Source organism: Vespa mandarinia, chromosome 1 (assembly GCF_050613455.1).
Source record: "Vespa mandarinia isolate Hongniang chromosome 1, ASM5061345v1, whole genome shotgun sequence".
Classification (NCBI taxonomy): domain Eukaryota; kingdom Metazoa; phylum Arthropoda; class Insecta; order Hymenoptera; family Vespidae; genus Vespa; species Vespa mandarinia.
The window spans coordinates 1,680,408-1,704,544 of NC_140810.1; the positions used below are offsets into that span (position 1 = coordinate 1,680,408).

General features: G+C 31.7%; 1 protein-coding gene across 1 annotated transcript in view; it reads right to left on the bottom strand.

Moving 5' to 3' along the window:
• Window positions 1-24,137, bottom strand: part of atos (atos homolog atossa) — a 54,520-nt gene that overhangs the window by 29,394 nt on the left and 989 nt on the right. Inside the window, exon 2 of the mRNA XM_035876420.2 lies at window positions 23,494-23,777. The gene's annotated coding sequence lies outside the window, so the exon portion shown is untranslated. The remainder of the gene's footprint in view (window positions 1-23,493; window positions 23,778-24,137) is intronic.

The following is a 24,137-nucleotide window of genomic DNA, read 5'->3' on the forward strand; positions in this document are numbered from 1 at the left end:
ACGTTCACTGTCGTCCCACTTTGTGGGATTTTAAAACAAACACGTTCGTCATATCCAAACGAACCTTTCATTAACTTTGTACCTTCGTTAACGTTTTCTTTTTTACTTTCTTCTTCGATTGACTATTCACATATATATATATATATACACATACACACACATTTTTCTAGTCCTCTGTAAATTCTTACGCTTCTCTATAGTTTTGTGTGTGATGATTCCGTCTTCCTCGAATCCGTGTCATTTTCATTACGTACTACATTGAAAAAGTTATCGAGTCTTTCGAAGATAGATGGTTATTTTAGTCTCGTAATATCAATCGCAGAGAGAACTTATTTTTCCTTTTCTCTCTCTCTCTCTCTCTCTCTCTCTCTCTCTCTCTCTCTCTCTCTCTTTCTCTCTCTGCCCCTTTCTCTCTTTCTATCTCTTTCTCGTTATATTTATCCTCCCGTAATAAGAAGATAACGGGCTACGAATGTTGACCGTAATCTTTGTATTATATCTTTTTTTATCGTCACATTTACATAATATTCTTTAAAAGATATTCTTTAGAGATGGTTTTAAAAAGGTATCACTACGAAAAAAATATGACGTTCATGATATGAAGTTGAAGGTGAAGTTTGAAAGAAAAAAAGGAATAGGAGAGGAGGAGAAGGAGTAGGGGGAGGAGGGCAGAAGAAGAATAAGAAGAAAAACAAGAAGAGGAAGAAGAAGAAGAAGAAGAAGAAGAAGAAGAAGAAAAACAAGAAGTAAAATAAGAAGAAACAAAGTCCTTGGAACGGTCGAGCACTTCGATCGCTGACGTTCTTAATGGACTTAAGAACAGAAGCCTCCTGGCTTTAAAGCTCGACATACCAGCTGGTATCGTGCCAACGATAATCGTCACGATATTGCGGCACGTTCGTGACGTTTCTTGTCCCGTGTCCTTTCACTTCGGCCTAGGTGCAATACCGACGAATTACAAACTAACGTACATAGCTATCAACCGAATCAGACGAAATAATTTTTTCAACGATATTGTACAAACATATCTACAAATATATCGATCGCATTAAAGAAACAACGAACTATAATAGAAATAAATAAATTCATTGATTTATACATAATTTATAAACGAAAATAAACGAACTGGATTTAACTTGAACTTTCTGTTTCTATTAATCGCGGAAAAAACCTCGACACTAATACATTGACCGACATATCGTTTCAACTCGAACGCGATTAGTCTGCAAAAAATATACGTATATATGTGCGTGTATATATATATATATATATATATATATATATATATATATATACCAGGTGTTCGATAATATTCGCGAAGAAAAACATTTCGCTTGAAAGTTCGCTTTCTGTCCGACTCTTTGGAAATATTTTTCTTTTCTTCCTTACTTTTTTTCTTTTATTTCTTCCCTTTTTTCTTCGATCGATTTGAAAGTATATAATTTTACACTGTTGGTAAAGACGATGAGATAAAAAGGAGAGCACGATGGTTATATAGTCAATGATAGAGGAGCACACATTTTCCACTAGGTCCATTCTCGTTCATGTCCTTTCACTCAAACCAGGTGGTACTACTACGAATTACGGGACCGCCTAAGTAGACAAGCAAGTCCCAAGCTAGAAAAACAACGCCAATTTTTTCTCTTTCTCTCTCTCTCTCTCTCTCTCACACACACACACACACACACATACACATCAACATAATGCTTATATTTTAAATCAAATATGTAATGAACTATAGATATGAAACGATTTCATTAGCAATAGATTTTATAATGCTCTTTTTCAATCAAAGATTTTTCTACGTCTTATATACCAATATGTGCTTCTGCCAATTTCTTATTTAGCCACTTTACGAAATGTGTTAAAGGTCGAACGTTAAATAAAATATGTATTATGTATATGCATCGATTAATCTCGTAAAACTTTCTAGGTTTTATCTATTGTTTAAAAAACAAATTTATCTACGACTTTTTGTTTATATATATATATATATATAATCTATTGTTTAAGAAATACTTTTAAAAAGATTCCTAAAATGAAATAAAATTTATTTCATTTTAATAAGAGATTTAATTTTATTGTAAAGAAAAAAAAAAAAGAAAAAAAAGAAAAAAAAAAAGAGAAAAGAGAAAAAACGATTACACTTTCTTTTTCATTCTTTTTCTTTTTTTTCCTTTTCTTTTCAAATCTTTTCTCACTTAACGACTAGACGAAATTCGGAACAAATTGACCGTAATTATTGCGTCTCAACGAAGACACGCTCGTTTTGATAATTTGATAAAAACTTAGACTGTATAATGAAAATTTCGCAATAGTACGATCACGATTCGATCGAAGAAAGACAGAAATAGAAATAGAGAAAGACAGAGAGAGAGAGAAAGAGAGAGAGGAGGGAACAGGAAAGAAGGGAAATTGAAGTTGCTAGACGATTTCCGTGCGAGGTAATTGCGATCGAATTAAATCCCACCATTCGTAGTGCTACGACGGCTTGGTTCGATTTGCTCTACGAGCTTCGGTGTATGTTTCACTAGAGAGAAAGAGAGAAAAAGTAAAAGAGAGAGAGAGAGAGAGAGAGACACACACAAAGAGAGAAAAAAAGAGGCAGACAGAAAGTAGAGAGAGAAACGGTAGTTACAAAATAACATAATTCAAGACGGAAAGGAAAGTATAGAATGAAGTGGTGCTATGGAAGTCTTCTAGTTAAACCATACTAAGAGATAAGTACGGTAGAATCTTTACTATTAAAATTAATAAGAAGATATATATATATATATATATATATATATATATATATATACACGTATGTGTATATGTAAACGTTTTAAAGTAAGTGATATATTTCGCTCGATATATCACTTATTTTAATGAACCATTAATTCCTTTTTCAAACTCTACACGCACATATATAGATACATTTATTTCTAAGCGTGTATATTATTAATCGAAGGAAGAGAGGAAAAGAAAAAGAAGAATACAAATGATTAATTTTCCTTAATTTATCTATACCTTCGTAATAAAATGTATTTTACTCGAGAAATAAAATACGTAGAATATATGTATATAAATGGGAAACAAACTGAAAGGATCTAGATTCTAATCTTTATTACGGAATTATGGGAACGACGAGTCACGGGATTGGGAGGAGAGAGGGGAGGAAGTGGGCAAAAAAAAATATTATCTTTTAAGGCAATACCGGCGATATTTTTGTTGTTGGATTAACGTCGATTGATCGGCCAATTCTGAATGCAATAAAGCAAACTATATCTATCTATCTATCTATATATATATATATATATATATATATATATATATATATATATATATGTATGTATCTGTTCGATTCGTAAGTTAGAAGAAGATTCTTACAACTAGAAAGAATATTGCGAAGTGAAAGAGGTTCCGGTCGTATCGACCGTTAGAGTACGCTTTACGTTGGAGTTTGTACAATGTAATAAATAATAAAGAGTGTCATCGTACGTTTCTTGTCACGAGAACAGAATGAGAAGGGAAAAGCAATAATGCTTGACAACAACGACGACAACGACAACGACAACTACAACGACAACGACAACGGCAACAACGACAATAACAACGACACAGCAACAATGACAATAACAATAACAACGACAACGACAATAACAACGACAACGACAACGACAACGACAACAACAACAACGACAATAACAACGACACAAAGACAGACACGACGAGCGTGTCGTGAAACTTACATTTCATTTTCTTTTTTCTCAAACTAGTAAAAAACTCATATCTCTAGTTGGATCAATATGAGAAGAAAACTTTAAGAAAGTAGAAGAAAAAGAATAGAAAAAGTAACAAATAAATAATATAATGAATAACAAATAAAAGAAATATAAATGAATTAAGTGATCCAACGAGTAATTTCAATTAACAGTCGAAGTTACTTTTTCTTATTCTTCTTCTTCTTTATAATTTTCACGTCATCCTATTACACAATGGTATTACTAATGGATTTATTATTACGTATCTATAAGCATCCTCTTATTATTACATCTTCGATGGTAAGTATTACGGAGTGCTCGTGAATTATCATCCCCGTTGTAATTTTACGAGATTAAAAGAGAAAAGTTTTAAATCGAAAGAGGAGGATCAAGTATGTATCTATGTAAATGATTCGATATAGAACGAGCAAGGAAATCGACCAATTATTATAAACGTAAAATTGTCGCGATGTCGAAGGAATCCTTGCGAATTGCGCATAAAAATTTTATCTTTACTATTGCATAATAACGTATGTTTAGAAGCTTACATATCTTCGCACGATGCGTCGTCTTTCTAAACATCGAGACAGATCGCGATATCATTTAAATGACCTTCTTTATCTCTCTCTCTCTCTCTCTCTCTCTCTCTTTTTTTTCCTCTCTGTCTCTGTTTTTCTTGCTTTCTTTCTTTATTTCTTTCTATCTCTCTTCTTCTAAGATATCTCTCGTTGTTACTCGTAAAACTACACTACGAAGGTGTTGCGATACGAGAAGCTTCTCAAGGAGAAGACGAGCGACCGTCCTGTCTCTCTTCGAGATTCTATTTAAAGGATAAGTTGTTCGCAACCGTGAAATGGGGAAACGAGTTTTCCTTTACTATTCGTGGAAAACTTTCACGATATTCAAGTAGTTACCTACTATCACTATTACCACTACCACCATTATCACCAACAACACCATCACCACTACCAACCGTCAACACTACCGACCATCCCTTTTAGAAAGTACGCATCGTTAAATATGAAAAGTTATTTGCGAAAAGTTATAAAACGAATCTCGTCTCGTCCAATGTCGAAGCTTAATTAAACCGAAGTTTGCTCTGATAACATTCATTACGTTTTTCGTGAGATGTATTTTTTTTTTTTTTTTTTTTTTTTTTTTTTTTTTTTTTTATATGTATCCTTCAATTTTTATTTCAAATTTCATTAAGAGAAAAATAATGTTCTATTAGATATTTTCATTTTTTGTTTGTTCTTTCATTTCAATTAATTATAAACTGTCTATAAAGAAGGAAACGGATGTTGCAATATACAACATTACGATATTTATCGTATCTCTCAGTATCTGCATGTATGCAAAAAAAAAAAAATGCTGATTTAAAAATTCAGATATTTGCTTAGACCTAAAAGTTGTACCATTAAATAATATCGCAATACTCTTTCGACATACTGTAAAATTGCATACGTACGATTAACTCGAGGCTTAACGTTTACTCTGCGAAATACGAATCTGCTGATTTAATCAGTCATCGAACTTGTATCGTTCGTTCATTGGTTTGATCGATCGATCGATCGATCGATCGAGAGTTCTGAATAATATCGAATTGCTTTCAAGTAAAATGTATATGTTTAAAATATTCTTGTAGAAATTTCTCTCTCTCTCTCTCTCTCTCTCTCTCTCTCTCTCTCTCTCTCTCTTTCTCTCTTTGTCTCTTTTTCTTCCAATGAAATAAAAGTAAAGTATCACATGATTTAGTAGAGAAATATTTTGATAAAATATTATCTCTCTCTCTTTCTCTCCCTCTCTCTTTCCTTCTCTCTTTCACAAATTCACGTGTGAGAATTCTAAATATAAATAGATGTTGCATTCTCTAGGGGAAAAAAAAAAAAAAAAAAGGAAAAAAAAGAAAAGAAAAAAAAAGAAAAAACGAACAACGAACAACGAATGAGAAATCGCTTTGCTTTCTTCATTCTTCATCCTCCTTTTCCTCCTCCTCCTCTTCCTCCTCCTTCTTCTTCTTCGTTTTCTTTCGTTCGCAAAAGTCGATGCTTCTGGCTCAGAGCTCAGTGAAACTGCGTTCTCGTCGATCCTCTCTGACGCTGGATCGCCAAAAGAACGCACTCGAGAAACGCAAACCGAAAATAAACTCGCTCTCTCTCTCTCTCTCTCTCTCTCTCTCTCTCTCTCTCTTACTCTCTCTCTTTTCCGGTATCTCGTTCTCCGAGTTTCGTTCTATACTCACTCTTAATGTTAACTTATTCTACCGAATAAAATACGGTTCAACTTTTATTTCATGAAACGAACTTGTTAGGTGCTTGTCTAACATTAAAAAAAAGTTTCTTCAATTTCGATTCTCTTTCTCGTTAGCTAGATATATATATATATATATATATATATATATATATATATATCGAAAATCGATCTCGAAGGTGGTTCGCCATTAACGAGAAAATAAATCAAAAGTAATCACGATGTAAAATGAAATTATAAGTTTACTGTATTTTCTTTATAGTAACAGTATTACGATCTCTTTTGTTTTTTTATTTCATTCGTTAGAAAAAGAGATAGATAGATGTATACATATATATATATGGGAAAGAGAGAGAGAGAGAGAGAGAGAGAGAAATAGAAAAAACGTGGAATAGAGAGCGCGCAAGCGTTCGTCTTTTCGCGTCGATCCATCCGCGGAAACTGACAATGAGAGCAAAGACGCAATCCAGCTCCGCTCTCGGCACTCCGTATTTTTTTCTTTTTCTTTCTTCTTTTTCTTTTTTTCCACGTTCCGCATACAACGTCGCGCGTTGGATTGCCAGAGTCATCGCCAACCGCTTTTCCCAGAATATTTATGTAGGTCAGTTTCGTTCGATTCGATTCGCCGACCGAAATACGAAAACAAATCTCGACTGCGACGGTGAATGAATTTTAAATACTCACTCGATATCGAGATTCGCGTATGTATGTATGTATGTATGTATGTGTGTATGTATGTATATTGGTATTAAATTTGTTATCGATTGGAATTTACATTAAGCAACGTGAAAGAACCGACAATTAACAGTTAATAATCGTGATCATCTTTCAATTTCTTCAATCTTTTCACTTCTTGAATCTTCATCGTAGATAATAATCGATGAACGTGAATTTTTATTAAAATGTTTTTTCGTTTTTATAAAACATCGATGATAATTTATATGTAAAGGAGAGGAAAAAAAAAGATATACGTAAATGTATACAAAAAATGAAAGGAGAAAAAAATCAATAATCATGATTTGATGCGAGTAAGAATTTTGAAAAATTTTTCGATGCATTGACGATTAATCGGTGTAATGTAAAAAGAAAAAGAAAAAAAAAATATATATATATATATTTCGAGAATCAATGTTTACGGGAACACCAATTTTATTAAATTTATTGATATAATATTTTGAAAATAAATAAATAAATAAATCAATCAATCAATCAATTAATCAATCAATCAATATATATATATATATATATGTGTGTGTATATGTATAAATAAACAAATAAAAAGGAAACAGGAATCAACGTTTACGTCCACACTACACGTTCGCTCCACTTTCACAAACTACGAGCTCTAAAGTGGGTCGGCCAGTCAAAGTATCGGAGGGATGTATGTACGTTATCCCGGGCGGACCTATTCCAGAGCTCAGTTCCTCCTCCAGTCGCAAAGACTATACCATTCTGCTACTATCGAACGATTTGCGGTATCTTCCAAAATATACATCCTCAAATTAGAAATCCTTTTAAAAGGAACGTTTTTCTTTTTTTATCAAAAGATACTCTTAACTTTGATTAATATAAAGAATATAATTTACAATTCTCTTTCACCCTTTGTAAAGAAAAGATCACTTCTTTTTTTTCTGGATAACCAATTAAATAAAAATTACCATAATTCTTGAAATAGTATTCTCGACGTTTAAGATTATTTCCAATGGACTATTTATTCTTATTATATTCATACAATAGCGGTGGTTCACAAGAAATTTCAATAAAAAGCGGACAAGTTTGAACAAGTGAAAGTAGACAAAAGAGAAAAAGAGAGAGACAGAGAGACAGAGAGACAGAGAGACAGAGAGAGAGAGAGACAGAGAAAGAGAGAGAGACGGAAAATTATTCATTCTTTTCAATAATTTTATCCTATGATCTTATCTTTTAATAAGAACATTAAAATAAAGAATTGTTTATAAATAATGTTTTTATCATGTATTAAATTCCTCCATCTCTTCTGCGTATATATATATATATATATATATATATATATATATAATACATATGTATCTTATCTAAAAATAATAAACAGTGAAACTAGTTCTGAACGGGTGAAAGTAGGTTCGACTATATATGAACAGAGAAATGGATCGACGACGGTTCGTAGCTTGTACTTACTTGATACATTTTCATTACAAAAGAGGAAAACAAAAGAAAAGGAAAAAAGAAAAAAAGAAAAAAAAAAAAAGGAAACGGACGAGTCTTTGATGAAAAATTATGAAAAGTATAACTACCTGAATAGATCGTTTTCTTCTTTACGATTGGTCATTTTAATTCCTCAAAAAAAATCTATGAAGAAAAAAAAAGTAAGAGAGAGAGAGAGAGAGAGAGAGAGAGAGAGAGAACAAAGAGAAAAATTTTTATGAAAAAAAAAAAAAAAAAAAAAAAAAATAAGAAAGGAGTCAAGTCGATCTCGCGTATAAAATAAACGAGTTAGCTGATATCGAAGAATAAAAAAGTTAAGGGTTGAAAGAGAGAAAGAGAAAGGTTGAAAAAAAGAAGAGATATCACACGTAGTTTTATGGGAAGCACATAGAAATGATAGTAAGTGTTATACATATAATATTTGATTTTATATAGAATAATCAGCCTAAGGTAATGGCCAGATTGATGATCTATCGATATCTGAAAGAGTATTCTATTGGACCAATGAAGGAGGATACTGACGATGATATTATTTTCGTGTATTCGAGAGAATATACATGAATGAAAATTCCACGTTCGAGACTTTCAATTGAATTTATTTCTTTCTCTCGTTCTTCTTTTTTCTTGTTTTCCTTTTTTTTCTTCTTTTTTTTTTTTACTTTTTATTTTTCTTTTATTTCGTACTAGCATATTTTTACGAACCTCTCGGTTTTGGTCGATCTTAAATAGAAAAAAGAGAGAGAGAGAGAGAGAGAGAGGAAAAGAAATGAAAAATGCGGATGTCGATGTTAAACCAGATCATTCAACGCCTACGTTTCCGAATTTAATGACTTAGCCAAACAGTAGTTCCATTTACATTTCTCTTCCTTATGAAAACCACAAATAGATTCCCGCAGAGACGGCTTTTAAAATTATCTTCGTTCCTTCGAATAATCTAGAACGAACACGCGAATTTTTTCAAAATTACCCAATTAAAACTCACTCTTTTAATCCTTCTTTCACAATTGTATGAATATGTATGAATAGTATATATATATATATATATATATATATATATATATATAGAATAATATATATATATAAAATATAATATAATATAATTATAATTATAGTAATATAAAATTATCGTATCTTTTAAAAATATAATATATTAACATGAGATTATCCCTTGAAATGTATAAATTATATATTAGCGTTATATTCCAGGGACAGTTGCAACGTTCCTGAGCTTACGTATATATATGTATGTATCTATATATATATATATATATATATACGTACTTAGTTATGTATGCTTGTGCTCCTATTTCACAAACTCCCAGTAAAAGTGGTATCCCGTGACTAGCTTCGTTCGCATTTCAGGCACCTGTACACATATGGAGTGTCTTACATGTTCGACACAAGTAAAGCGTTCTCGTTTTAAGGTGCGTCTAAATCAACCGATGTATGTTGAAAGAAAAATATCATGGTATTATACTAATTCATGTACGTATCTACGTATACATGTATGTACATATGTATATATGTATATTTAGAGTCTACGTAACAGTCACGAAAAGATAAAAAATAAAATTCGAATAATTATTAACTAAGTAAATCTATGTATGTATGTATATATGTATGTATAGATAGTTTCTAATAATCGCCCGTTTCGTACATTTTCATTCGCGTGTTTTCTAAGACCGAATGATTTGGATTTTTCCTATACTCTCTTTCTCTCTCTCTCTCTCTCTTTTTCTTTCTCTCCCTCTCTCTCTCACATTCATTTTCTCGAACATATTACGCGAAGGACAAAAAATAATTACGTCAACTTAACAATATACGATTACGATCGAGATAAACACTGTTTTATCGTCAATATTGAGTTGCCCTTCGACAAAAAAATATTTTCTATTTCGAAAGATCATAAATGTTAAAATGTAATTTGCGAAACAATGATAATTTTATTTTACATACATACATACATATTATACATGCATATATACATACATATGTATACGTGTGTGTAAATATGCATCTTAAAAAAAATTATATCTATATACATACAATCATACATTTTAAGATTCGGAATTGAGAATAATAGTAAATTATTTGTATGTTAATAAATAAAGTCAAACAGATACACTGTATATAGTATACATATGTATATTTAAATGCATACATATACAATAACCAAGTCATTGAATTTTTACTAAAAAAAATTCTAATGAGTAAATGGAAATAAGAATTATTCGATAAACGGTAGATAATCAATGAAAGTCGAATTCCTTTTTTTTTTTCTTCTCTCCTTTTACTCCCATAGGATTTACTCGAGCTTAACGAAGCAGTTTACTATAACTAATTACTAAACTAGTACCGTGTACTGAAATCGGTCGGGCGTCTCGCGTCTTTTTGATTTTTTTTTGTCTTTCTTTTTCTTTTTCTTTTTTTTCCTTTTTATTCGTAAATTAACATATGGGTAAACGTGAAAGTAAGTATTAAATACCTCGATATTTACGAGGCATTAAATTGTCTCCCAACGTTTATAAAGGTAACGTAGAAAAATGAAAAACTACTATCTTCTCGTTTCTTTTTTTTTTTTTTTTTTTTTATTTTTTTCTTTTGCTATACGCGGAAGTTTCAACAAAAATCAAAATATATATTTCAATCTGCGAAAAAGACATATTATTTTTATACTGCGTCCTGTTCTTATAAATAGATATTAAAAATTGTTTTTATTATAACAAATGGTGTCGATTTAAAAATTATAAAAATTTCTTTTTCGATTACATTAAATATAAGACAATAGAAAATGCTTTCTCTCTCCTCTCTCTCTCTCTTTTTTACTATACGTACAACTTTGAAGAAAATTAAATAAGATAATTATTAAAATCTAAGAAACATCTTATTTTTACACTGTGACCTGTGTCCATAAAAAAAAAAAAAAAAAAAAAAAAAAAAATAATTAAATCTCTATCAAATAATTGAAATTAATTTAGAAATCATAAAAATGTATTCTCCGATTTACATATATCCACTTACAAGACATTATAATTTTCGAACAAGTATATATATATATATATATAGATAATAGAAGTTGACGAGCGAGAAGCCTCGCGCATAAGGAAGCCGTTTTTTCTTTCTTTCTATTTTTTTTCTTTTTTCTTTTCTTTTCTTTTCTTTTTTTTTCTTTTTCCTTTTCTTTCTTTTTTTTTTTTTTTTTTTTTTTTTGAATAAATGCGTACGTTTTCTCGCCCCTAGTCGTCTCCGTCGTTCAAGTGGATTAATCGATTAGAGCTTACGTCGTTGTTTTTACGAAGAAGCCTTTATCAAAGGGGATGTTCACCCGTCGTCGTATTAAAGAGTAAATCCGCGACTCCTTCATTTGGAACGGCGTCTTTGAGCGTAAACAACATGCCCAAATTTTTTCGAAGAAATTATTTAAGAACAAAAAGAAAAAAAAAAAAGAGAGAGAGAGAAAAAGAAAAAAGAAACAAAAAAAAAGAAAGGAAAATGAAGTCCAAATCGATCGAGACGTACAATAAATTTCTATACGGAAAGGAAACAATAATAATAATAATAATAATAATAATAATAATAATAATAATAATAATAATGATAGAATCGTAATGTACATATTAATTATTATTTTTTGAGGATTAATGAATCAAACAAAACTGTCGTTAAAATCGATGATTAAAAGGAAAAAGTTAAAGAAAAGTAAAAAAAGAAAGACACGACATTTGGCAACGAAACTATCGGGTTGGTTCGTCTCGATGGGACACCACTTTGTTCCGACGAAAAGTATTTCAAAAAGTAAAGTAAAATCTATATTTTAACAGAGATACGTAAATAAAGGGAACGACGTTCGTTTCGAAGTGAAAAGACAAAAAGCTTTTGCTTTTAGAACGGAGAAAGGGGAGGGAAGGAGGGAGGATAAGGGGGGTGGGGGATTGGTTTGGAATGGAGGAAGTCTAGCGAAGAAAAAAGGAAAAGAAAAGGAAAAGAAAAGGAAAAGGAAAAGGGAGGAGAAAAAAGAGGGAAAATCTCGAAGCTGTAACGAGGACAGAGCGAGTGGATGGCAAAGAAGGTGCTCGTAAATCTGGGTCATCTGCATATTATGCAACCAAAACCACTACAATTTCACGAGAAGCGTAATACACTCGAGATTGTATGTGCGTCATTAAACGATATGTCGCATCTCGATATATTACATCGGTTAATTTTCCTCGACAGATCGATAGATATGATCTTCGTTCCGATACACGTACGTACAATGTATAAAATACATAAGGAAGAAGAAATTTTGATCGATTTAATATTCGACATTTTCTTTACTTATCTTTTTCCTTTTTGTTTTCTTATTTTTCTTTTTTTCATACCAAAAAATTTTCCTACAATAATGTCAAGGAACGTGAACTCGACGACTCCAGTAAGAACGTTGAACCGAATTGTTTTCGGAGGTTTAAAAAGAGAGAGAGAAAGAGAGAAGAGAAGAGAAAGAAAGAAAAAAGAAAACACATACACGTGAGAAGAAGAAGAAGAAGAAGAAGAAGAAGAAGAAGAAGAAGAAGGGGGGAAAAAAAAATTCGAAGAGAGTCAACGCGCTCTGACTGTTTGACCCTCGAGAGTTCTTGACTCGACTCTCGAAATAACGGTTTTCTTCTTTCGTCGACCGACTCGACGACGATCGGAGCATGAAACGCAAAGAGGGAACACATCGAAAACATTTTTATATTGTTTCTCGTTTGGTATCCCAAAATGAAATTCAACGATCGTTTGTCCTTCATCGAAAGACAAAGACATGGAAAAAAAATCTATACGGTTCTAAGCAAGGAGTAGGAGAGGGAGGGGGGAGGGAGAGGGGGAGTGAGGTTTATTAACCTTTTCACAATAATACGTGCCCGTCGTGAACCTTATTTACTCTCTGTTATTTTATCTTTTAAATAGTTTATATAATGTCAAAGGAAAGAGAGAAAACTAAATCGAAAATATCAACGTCGAACGAATCGACTTTGTTAGAGTTCGGATCGATCTATTGGAGAAAAAAAAAAAAAAAAAAGCTTAAAGGGTTGTTAACTAATTCAACGATACGAGTTGTGAAACCCTTCGTTATTCTCTCTCTTTTTTTTTTTTTTTTAAATTATAACTTAAGTTGTATCAAAGGAAAGAGAGAAAACGACTTCGTTAGTGCTCGGTATCGATCTACCGAGAAAAAAAAAAAAAAAAAAAAAAAGCTTAAAAGGTTGTTAACTAATTCAACGATACAAGTTGTGAAACTCTTATATCTCTTCGTTATTCTCTCTTTTTTTTAAAGATTACAACTTCGAAAACAAAATCGACAATATCAACGTCGAACGAATCGACTTCTCGTTAGAATTTTGATCGATCTTTCGAGATAACGTAAGAGGTTATACGTTATCTCGTGAAACTTTCTTTCTCTGTGTAACAAAAAAAGAAAAAGAAAAAAAAAAGAACAAAAAAAAAAAAACAACAGAGATAAAATCAACAATATCAACTTCGAAAGAATCAACGATTTCCTGTTTAATTTGTATCAATCTTTCTTTTCGTTATACTTACAATGTAACTCATCTACAATTATTGAATACGTATGAGTCATAGTCGAGAAAGTGTGTATATATATATATATATATATATATATATATATATATAATTTTTATTTTTTATTTTTTCACCTTGGCGTGATGATAATAACAGTAACAACGATAATGACTTCTTTATCGTGTTCGTTGAAGAAAAACTTCGAGAAATCTGGTCATGGAATAAAACATTCGATGTAACTCACAAACGATTGTCTTAAAAACCTTCAAGAATCATTTCGAATCGTTTTATGCGATGAATTGATACGTGGAAATATTCATAAATTTTATATCATTGAATATGTGTGATTTTCGTTTGCATCTTTTTTTTGTTTTGTTTAGATCATCAAATAATGCGAAAAGAAAAAAAAAAGAAAAAAGAAAAGAAAAAAAAAATAATCTCACATACGTAAGTAGATAAAATGTAAGAACGATATCTAACATATGTAATGTCGTTTATAAAGTAAAGATTTGTGTTAGGATAAACAATTTCGTAGGATGGAATTTAAATGGATCATGTTAATGACTAGTATATATATATATATATATATATATATATAAAGAAAGAAAAAGAAAAAAAAATAGAAAACTATTATAAGAGGCAACCAAATCGTTCGTGATCAGATCTCATGTCAGTTTTGGTTGAATCGTTCGTACTGCAATAATTTGGCACTGGCATGCTATTCCTCGACATTATTTCGCAGTTGTTCAAGGTTAAAAAATCACCTTCTTAACTTATCCCGATTCGAGCTTCATCGAAGAAAAAAAAAAAAAAGAAAAAAAGAAGAAGAGGAAGAAAGAAAAATGAAAAAAGAATGAAGTAAAAAAAAAAAAATTAATAAATAAACAAACTGAAAAAAAAGAACAAGAATAAAAAGGCAAGGAAAGAAAAAAGAAAAGAAAAAAAAAAAGCTATTATCCTTGACGAATTTACTCGAGAATGAAATAAAACGATCATTGTCGAAAATCGTAATTGTATAAAGTTAGCTAGAGATAAAAGGAGAATCAATGATTAGAATGAAATCATAGTGCCCACGAATCGCGTGTTGAAACGCCAAGAATTGGCCTTGGTTTTGGCTACCTATAAATAAGAATCAAAGATACGTGCGATGCGCTGCTACCTCCTTTCCCAACTGTCTACACATTGTTTATCTTCTATCTACAGTGCATTGCGTATAACTATAGACACGAATACTGATAAATTGCAGGAAAGAACTAGACGCAATAGCTTATCTAGTAACTAAGAATAAAAATAATGAATCGGTCAAGTGTATCTCGTTTTTCTAATTACCTTATATATAATGATAATGATAATAATAATAATAATAATAATAATAATAATAATAATAATAATAATAATAATAATAATAATAATAATAATAATAATAATAATAATAATAATATTTCTAAGCATCTCGAATGGAACTTAAAATTATTACAACTATTTATCAATAGAATTCAAAAGTAAAAAATTTGAAAATTCGATGAACAAACAATTTATTTATAATAAATCATAAAATTCATTGAATATAAATATAAGAAGCGAACATTGATAAATTACACGTAAGAATTATGCACAATAAACTCATCTAAGAGCTAGAAATAAGAAAAACAAATCGTTCAAGCGTATCTTATTTTTCTAATTACCATTTATATATAATATTATAATTAATCCTCTAAAATAAAATTAAAAATTTGAATATTAATTATAAATTATTCGAGAGAATTGAGTGATAATAAAATATCTATAAACTAAAGAATCGATCAATTCTAATTATTATTTCTTTTTTTTTTTCTTTTTCTTTTTTTTTTCTTATCTTTAATATATAACAATATCTTTAATCATCTCAAATGGTATCTTAAATTGAAAGATATAATTTTTCAAAAGAGATTTCAAAAGTCAAGATATAAAAAATCAATGAATGAATTCTCTTCGATTTATTTAAAATAAATCATGTATATTTAATATGTGCATTAACAAAGAGCTCTAACGAAAAGAGCAACGACGAGCCCCAAGAGGGGAAGGAAAAGAAATGAGGGAGGGAGGAGGGGAAGGGAAGGCGGAAAAAAAAACTAAAAAGAAAAACTAAAAAAGAAAACTAAAAAAAAGGTAGTAGCTCGATAATAAAGAGAGGGACGTGTCGTATAAGAATTACGTAAAGGAACGAACGAGTATTATATCTTGTCAACGGCGGCGTTGCAGCGTGAAACTATCGGTTACGAAACTATTTAAATAGATAAAGGAGACACAATAAACGAGATGAGAAAGAAAGAGCAAGAACAAGAGAGAGAGAGAGAAAGAGAGAGATAGACAGAGAGAAAAAAATGAAATGTAATTTCTTAATATCTCGTTCGTTTCGATTGAATTCATCTTTGTGAGGATATCCTCGAAAAAATCGAACCCTTTTTTCTTTTTCTTTCTTTCTTTCTTTTTTTTCCATTTCTTTTCTTTTTGTTTTTACCATCTCGTCTATTGAAACGTTATATCCTTAGTTTCGATGGCGGATTGATTTTTATTCGTATTTATGCGATATTACGCTCTGAGTTTATTCGTCGCTTCAGATCCCTACGGAATTCGTTTTTCTCGAATCGGTGCCTTTGTCATTCGATAATTAAAACAAGGTCGTTTAATTGAATCTAATCTTGTATTATTTTTATCTAGACATACGCTCACACAAAGGACATATATATATATATATATATATATATAATATAATATATAGATAAGAATTTAATATACGGGAGATATGTGATATACGATAACAATGAATAAATGCTTTTGTGTTTATGAGCGTAAAAAAGAAAAGAAGATACTTCTTTTTATACATCCGAATGTTTATTACTTTTCTAATTGCAAGAGTTAACTGTAAAATCATTGTATATTTCCTTTTGTCCTCGATGAGCCGCGTGAGTATTTTATGCGTGTGAAGAGTTGTGGTAAGACTTTTCCGTATTCCGTAGGTATCTAACTATCTTCTCTATATTCGTAACAACCTCGATACGCTTCTATCATGAATATCCGTATACTCTGCCCCATCTATGTATATGTATGTATGTATGTATGTATGTATGTATGTATGTATGTATGTATGTATGTATGTATGTATGTATGTATGTATGTATGTATGTATGTATATATGTATGTACGTACGTATGTATGTATGTATATATGTACGTACGTATGTATGTATTTATGTATGTACGCTTCAAGAAGTCGAGGATAACGTGAAAGAGTCTCGACGTTAAAAGGCACGATTGCAATTCGCTCGCTTCAACCGGGATAAACCATTCGTCGTAAACGAACTGACCCACATTACATCGAGAAACTGTTTATCTATACAATATATATACAAATCTTTTTATATATAATCCATATGTATATAATTTTCAACAGCTTTTCTCTCATCATTATTATTATCATTGTTATTATTACTATTATTATTATTATTATTATTATTATTATTATTATTATTATTATTATTATTATTATTATTATTATTATTGTCATCATTATTATTAGATTATTATATATTAATCTAACACATACAAACATATCTTTTTATATATTATTTATATGTATATAATTTTCAAAGACTCTACTATTATTAATATTATTATCATCATCATCATCATCATCATCATCATTATTATTTTTATTATTATAATTATTATAATAATAATAATTATTATTATTATTATAAGTACTATTAGATATTATAGCTAATTAATTTTCTTTATAATACAATATTATCTATCGTTTGTTTATAAAAAGCGAAAGAGAGAAGTTATAAGATAATGTCATACTAATGAAGCGATTATTAGTGTGATATACGTACAACACACTTTATCGTTTACGAACGATAAAGTACTGATCGATCTATCTTCGTCCATGTCCTCTTTTAAAGTACGGACATACATAGGTAAAGTATGAATACATCCGTAGTACATATTCATCCCATAGCTTTATGTATTTTAATAGAAATATAGTGTTCGCGTGTACCGTTACCTAACTATTAGAAAATCGATTTAATCGCAACCTACTATTAATTTTGGCGTTGAAATTAATTACGGATTATAATAGATAAATACAAACTCATATAATTATTATCTTATATACTATTGGAAAGTTTTAATACGTTTCAATGGAGGAATCGTAAACTTTAAAAGATGTCAGATTGATAGATAAATACGTAATATCTTCGTATAAATACGTAATATCAATATCTTCGTTATTTAAGTAAGTACGAGTATCTACGTACTTGGTGTACTTAAAGCTCGCAATACGAGAGAACTCGAACCTTGGCTCAACGTCAATTACGTGCAAACGAGTCATTTGTGCTGCAACGTTCGCTTTGCAGGTAATATATATATATATATATTTATATATATATATATACATACATAAATACATACATATGTATATGTGTATATATTTCCTATGCATGGAATAGGAAAGGATAGCAGTAGCTTTCTCGAAAGCGTCCTCGTCATAGTAATCGAGGTCGACGAAAATGAATGGAAGGAGGGAGGGTGAGTGGGTGGGGCTGACTGGGGAGAGTGAAGGGGCCGAGAAAAGAAAATTTTCCAATTAACTTTTCCTTCTCACATATTATTATTCTACATTTATAATTATATTTCCTTGCGTATGCGATTTTAAAAAATTTAAAAAAAAAAGAAAAAAAAAAAAGAAAAACGTCGCACGTGTTTAATTCGTAGAAAAAGAACTATATAACTGTGGCTTCTGAAACAGGAGCAAAAACGTGCACGATCCATAAGTCTCTTTGACGTAACGCGTGCCAAAGATTATGTAAGAACGAAGAGAATCAACGCGTTTTCTCTGTCTTCGCAAAGAGACTTTACGGAACATTAACGACCGTTTAAATGTCATTCCACGGAAAGATAGTCCTTCTTCTTATCCCTCCTTATATCTTTCCTTTTCTCTCAGTATTTCTCTTGGCTGGCTTCGACCAACTCGATGAAAAGAATAAAGGTTGTCGTTCAGAGAGTGAGTGAAAAAGACAGAGAGGGAGAGAAAGAGAGAGAAAGAGAGAGAGAGAGAGAGAGAGAGAGAGAGTTAGTGTAGGCGGGGATCGTTGAAATCTTGCGTAAGATCATCGTACAACTGGAGAATCTATATATTGAGAATTTATCTCACTGTCTTTTTACAACTTATCAAATACAAGTAGCCCGAAACAAATGTTGCGAATATATACTTTTATGTTCTTTTACGATATATCCTCGTATTATCTAACCGCTGGTATATATATATATATATATATGTATATGTGTATATGTTTGTAGAACTTTTTAATCGCTTTGGCCGACAGAAATGAGATTTTAATGAAAGTAAGAAAGTTATCGTTTCTTTTTTTATTTATTTTTTTTTTCTCTCCCATATATTTACTCTATCATATTAGTGTCCACGAAAAAAAGATATATCAATAAAACTTGACGTTACACTCGTTAAATATATATATCTATTTCTCTTTATTAACGTTAATAAGATCGATGTAATAGTTTGTTTTTCTTTTTATTTTATTTTTGATTTTTTTTTCTTTTTTTATTTTTTTATTTTTTTTTTTTTCCCCCATATCCTCTTACAAATTATTAATTTTGTACTGTTGTAATAGAAAATCGTCTATCTTCGACGAAATAGAAAAAATAAAATATTACGAAAGAAAAACTCTGATCTTAATCGCTTAAGATCCTATCTAATGTTAAACGACACGAGTTAGTATGAATTCGTGATTTTATGAAAAGATAAGATGCGAGAAGTAAAGGGAAGAGAAGACGGAAACGATCGTATGTAAGCTGGCAGAGTCTTTATTATGAAAGATAAAACGTTCGAAATGCGTGACGCAACAACGATCGCACGTATTAATTCAGGCCTTGCAGACCGATAGTATGTTGCGGGTTGCCTCGAGCGGTACGAAGAAAGACGAACATAGTATACATGTATATTATGTAAAGATATATGTACATATACATATATATATATATATACCCACATCAAACGCACATACATTCGTTCGTTTTTAGAATATTAAAGACGAGGGACTTAGAGATGCGCAACAATCGTTTATTTGTATTTTTGATACACGTGCACGTATATACTAGGTGGACTAAAAGTTTCTATGTGTGATTTTTAAAAGATTTTTATCGTACTTTTTTGCAAGATCTAATCTCGTTCAGACTAATTTTTCTCACTTTTATGTTAGTATAAAAAATTTCTAAGCTTGCAGTTTTTTAATCTGAAGAAATATACATATAACACATACACACACACGAACACATATATATATATATATATAGAACGGTTGTAAAAATGCTTCCTTGTTTTTGTTTCACGAGTAAGAAACTTTCGTTTCTAAGTAAATATGTTTTGTGTTGACGATCTAGAAAGTTATAAATGTATATATATATATATATATATATATATCAAAATACTCGTAGAATTTTAAAAGTCTGAAGAAGAAAGCAAGGTTATGGATCCATTTGGCACGAAGAAACGAAGGTTGAGAAATGGTAAAAGTCATTTCTTTCGAAGTACATACAAAGTTCAATCGTCGATTGAACATCGAACTTTTTGAGAATCGAAATAAACATTGTTTTTCCTTCTTCCTTTTTTTTTTTTTCAATTCTTTTACTTTTTTTTTTTTTACGCAAACGATTCAACTCGATCGAACGAGAACGAAAGAGATCGGAAAATTGTATTTTTTTTGTCTTCCTTTTTTTTTTTATTTTTTTTTATTTTTTTTTTTTATTTATTCCCATCGTCATAGATGATAATCGATTAACATTTGCCCTATAATCTGCGTTGAAGGTCGACATATAATAACTAAAGCTTATCGGTATCCTCGATCGACTCAAAAAAAAAGTTCACGAAAGAGAAGCTATAAATCCTCCGTCCTCGATAAAGATGACGTACATATATATATATATATATATATATATATATATATATATATATATATAATGGGGGAAAAGAAAGGTTATCCTCTGTCACGAGAATGAATATCGAGGATAATTAATAAAGAGCAATGTCAAGGGTGGAAAAGAGGAAAAGGAAGAGGTAGTAGTAGAAGTAGAAGTAGAAGTAGAAGTAGAAGTAGAAGTAGAAGATGAAGATGAAGAAAAAGAACAAGAGAGAGAAAAAAAAGGATGATAAACAAAGAGACTAGGTGTGCTCGTTTGTGAAACGAGAGGATACTCATAAAAGATGGAAGGGGGATGGGGTAGGGGGAGAGAGAGAGTAAGAGAGAGAGAGAGAGAGAGAGAGAGAGAGAGAGAGAGAGAGAGAGAGAGAGAGAGAGAGAGAATACATAGATACGTGATTCCCTTGAGTTATTAGTCGTGGGAGAAAAATCGCTTCGGTTCAAACGCACACCTACGTGTATATGCACGCATACATATATAAATACATGGATACGTGGGCACCTGTTCATATATGTACGTGTGTTTGTATATGTTACTATGTACATGTGTGCATAAAATAAAGGAGTTGGAACGTAGCCTAGATAAGAGCGGTGAAAAATGTTATAACGTTAAAATGTAAAAAAAAAAAAAAAAAAAAAAAAAAAAAAAAAAAAACCACACGAAGAAAAAAAGAAAAAAAAGAAAAAGAAAAGAAAAAAAGGATAACATAAAAATGACAGAAAATGAATGGGGGCTTTAGTAAAACAAAATGGGCAATGTTGGCAGATAAGCTCCTTTTATCTGGTTTAAGTTTGCAAAATGAGTTGTAAACATCGTTTACGACTTAAGGAGTTTTAATGAGAAAGACGAGAGAGAAACGATCGTCGTCGAAGTCGAAGTCAAAGTCGAAGTTGAAGTAGCCATCGTCGTCATCGTTGTCGTCAAGAAACAGCAAGGACTTTTTAATGGGGAAGATACGCGAATATTTTGAATATACAGTCACAAACGCACAGTCACAGCGCTTATTTTATCAAAAGAAAAAAAAAAGAAAAAAAAAGAAAAAAAAAAAAAAAAAAAAAGAAAGAATAAACGAGACATATTATTATTACGAGTGGAAGAAATTAAAAAAAATATGTAATATATATATATATATATATTAGAACAAAACAAAATATAAAATATACGAAATATAAAGAGAGAAAGAAAGAGAGAGAGAGAGAGAGAGAGAGAGAGAGAGAGAGAGAGAGAGAGAGAGAGAGAGAGAGAGAGAGAGAGAGAAAATGGTAAGTCTCTCTGATCGGCTCGATAACACAGTAGGCAAGTCGTCCGCCTCCACCACCACCATCATCACCATCACCCTCAGCTCCCTTTACCCATTCACCCCTTCACCCCACCACAACTACTCTCTCAAGTTCCCCTAGCATTTAAAGCGCTCTCATACGTTCAACCATTGCGATGCCATATGCCATTGCATCCTGAAAGGATTAACTCGTGTAATATGGAAAAGATAATAATTATTTGGTACTCTCTCGTTAAAGGATAAAAAAAAAAAAAAACAAAAAAAAAAAACAAAACAAAAGAAATTAAAATCAAGTAAAACGAGGACTGGATCCGAAGAGAAGGCGGCGGGGGGGGGGGGAGAGGGTCGACGGCGAGGACCTATAATAAGGGGCCTACGATAAAAAGAAAAGAAAAAGAAAAGGAAAGAAAGAAAAAAAGAAAAAAAAGAAAGAAGATAAAGGAAAAAATGAGAGACATGAAATATGATTTTTATCGAAACACGAAAAAGGTATTACGAAATTTTTGATTACTTTGCAATCATTCGAAAGGAGAAAAATAATGACAAGAGACCTGAATCGGTCAGATTCATCGAGATTTCTCGTGATAGGGCGGGGGTGAGAGAGAGAGAGAGAGAGAGAGAGAGAGGGTGGGAGGAGAGGAGGGAAAGGGAGGAAGGGTGGTAGAAAGGTAGAGGTGGTAGAGAGAACGGATACTGTAATACAGACCGATAACGTGTAAAAGTGTGTCCCTTTTCGCGGACGGGAGAGTTAGGCGTGCACGCGTGCGCTGATATATACATACGTACGTATGTACGTACGAGAGAGCGAGAAAGAAATAAAGAAAGAAGACAGAAACGACAGAGTGAAAAGAGAGGTGGAACGAGCGAAGTGAGAGAGAAAGAGAGAAAAAGAAAGAGAGAGAGAGAGAGAGAGAGAGAGAGAGAGAGAAAGAGAGAGAGAGAGAGAGAGGTGGCTTGCAAAAGCACGCACGCATGCACGCACACGTAAAACGTAGAGACACGATAGTAGCACGTTTAAAACACAGAACTCTCTGCGACAAAGAAGAAACTCTCGATTACTATTACTAGTTTCTACGTAGTTTTGATATATATATATATATATATATATATATATATATATATATATATATCTTTTTTTTCTAATCAAGATGACAGAATGATTTAAGGATCGTTCGGTCAATTGCAGAGTGTATATGTGTATATATATATATATATATATATATATATATATTATATATACATATGCATGGATCCATATATTTTCTTTCGTATAGGTTAAAGACACATAACATGATGACGTTTATTTCTTTCTTTTCCCTTTCTCTCTCTCTCTCTCTCTCTCTCTCTCTCTCTCTCTCTCTCTTTGTCTATCTATCTTTTCATATGTAAGTATATACGAATAAGAGAAAGATACAAATAGAGATACAGAGACAGGGGTAATCAGAGATGAGGGACAAAAAGAAAGAAAAGAAAAGTGAAACAATTAAGAAAATTATTATTACGTTTAAAGTGAGAAACTCACCGAATCGAAGTATAGAGCGAGGCAGTAGCACAATCCACCGAGCCTGGAGTCGTCCCCACGGGTCAAATGATCCTGTCGGGCCCCATGGCCGTTCTCGAGACTATCGACGCGCACGCGAATTCGTCTTTCGTTGTTTGTCAGAAATGTCTCTCGTGATCACCCGTGTCCTCCTCCTCCTCCTCCTCTTCCTCCTCCTTCAAAAGAGACTCCCGTTCGATCGTCTTCTTCCTTCTCTTCGCTCTCTCGACCCACGACGGAAATGGAATTGAACCAATGATATATACCTTGGAAAGGGTGAGTGAGCGAAAGAGTAAGAGATATTAGGAGAGGGGGTACCGTGTATGGGGAGAAACGAAGACAGAGAGACAGACAGAGGGGGAGGGAGAGAGAAAGAGAGAGAGAAAGAGAGAGAGAGAAAGAAAAACGACGTAAGGCAACCACGGAGCAAAAGCTCTCACCACCCACCGACCGCTTCGAAGGTCTGTTGCCAACTGACCCAGGCGGTGACAGCTACTGCCTGATCGACACTGCTGCCAACGGTCTAGATGAGAACTAACCTAGCTTGCATCTCTCTCTCTCTCTCTCTCTTTCTTTCCTTCTTTCTCTTTCTCTCGTTCTCTGTCTCTCATTCTTTCTCATTTTAT